This window comes from Strongylocentrotus purpuratus, unplaced genomic scaffold, assembly GCF_000002235.5.
Source record: "Strongylocentrotus purpuratus isolate Spur 01 unplaced genomic scaffold, Spur_5.0 spur5_scaffold_13, whole genome shotgun sequence".
Lineage (NCBI taxonomy): Eukaryota > Metazoa > Echinodermata > Echinoidea > Camarodonta > Strongylocentrotidae > Strongylocentrotus > Strongylocentrotus purpuratus.
This window is the reverse complement of record NW_022145598.1, coordinates 28,262,061-28,263,648: the sequence shown is the minus strand read 5'-3', so window position 1 is coordinate 28,263,648 and position 1,588 is coordinate 28,262,061.

The following is a 1,588-nucleotide window of genomic DNA, read 5'->3' as shown; positions in this document are numbered from 1 at the left end:
CAATGAAATGATGTCATGCTTTAAAAAAAAAAAAATCATTATTATAATGTGTCAAGCCACTACCTCCTTCCCTCTCTTTCTCTCCCCCCCCCCCCCCCCCCCCCCTCTCTCTCTCTCTCCCTTTCTTTCTCCCCTCCCTATGCACCGACCACCCCTCCATCCCTCTTTCGCCCTCTCTTCATCTTTGTAGTTTCTTAGTCGAGTGATTTAAGCACTTGACTTGAAACTCAAAGGTCGTGGTTCGATTCCCGACACGGCATTAATGTCCTTTGGCAAGGCATATAATCTCCATTTGCCACACTCGACCCAGATGAGATAAATGGGAACCTATCGGAATTAATTCTTTGAAACACTAGAGCGCCGTAATGGCAGCTAATCTTCATTTGCCACACTCGACCCATGTGAGGTAAATCGGTATTTGGCATATATAGGAATTAATTCCTTGAAATACTGGAGCACCGTAATGGCAGCTAGGCTAAAGCAAGTGTAATAATTAGTGCGCCTCGGAAGAGAGTATTATTGTCACTCTTTCAGTCTTTATCTGACTCTGAGTAATAGAAACAATACAATGACGTCATGCATTTGATCATCATTATAATGGGTCTTGCCACTACAACTCTCCTCTTCTCTCTCTATCTCTCTCTCTCTCTCTCTCTCTGTCCGTCTGTCTCTCTCTCTCTCTCTTTCTCTCTCTCTCTCTCTCTGTCCGTCTCTCTCTCTCTGTCCGTCTCTTTCTCTCTCTCTCTCTCTCTCTCTCTCTCTCTCGCTTGCTCTCTCCCTCCTCTCCTCCTCCTCTTTCATTCATGAAAACAAAAATAACTGTATGAAATACCATTGTTATTTGCGATGGTAAGCAAAGTCTCTGTAGGCATTGATTATTATAACTGTAGTTTTGTTCATGTCTTTGCATCTACTTTTAGTATTATTATTTTCACTATCAATTGTATTATTGTTTTCGTCATCATCATCATCATTATCTATTTTTTTTTGAATATTTCACATTCTACCCAAATAATCACTTTTGTCTACTTTCTTAAAATTGAGCAATTGTTGTTTTTAAATAATCTTTTCAGCATGCTCATCCCCTCCGGTGGATTGTGAATTTGGCGGGTCGTTCTACAATTTCAGCACTTCGGAGATGAATCATTCTTCTGCGGTTTCAGCATGTTTCCAATACGGATCCCATCTGGTCTTCATCGAGTCGCAAGAGGAACAGCGCTTCATCGCGGGACTTGCTAGTGAGGACCATTGGATCGGGCTGACCAGACGTGGCCTTCAGACCCCAAAGTGGCTAGACGGATCAATGCTTACATATAACAATCTTAACCAATATTCGTTTAACGATAATGCAAAATGTTTTCGAATTTGGTTTCATGTAGAAAAATGGCCAGAGAGGAACGGATTTAGTTGGTCAGAGAATCGATATAGCTGGCAAGATTGGGATTGCTCCAAACAATTGAGATTCATATGCGAGAAAAGAGTGGGGATATAAAAATTGGATTTGTTTATTTCAATTTTTCATATCACCTGGTTGCACCACTGATTGCATCTGAACACCTAAATGGGGATTGGTTGGGGGCAAGGGAAT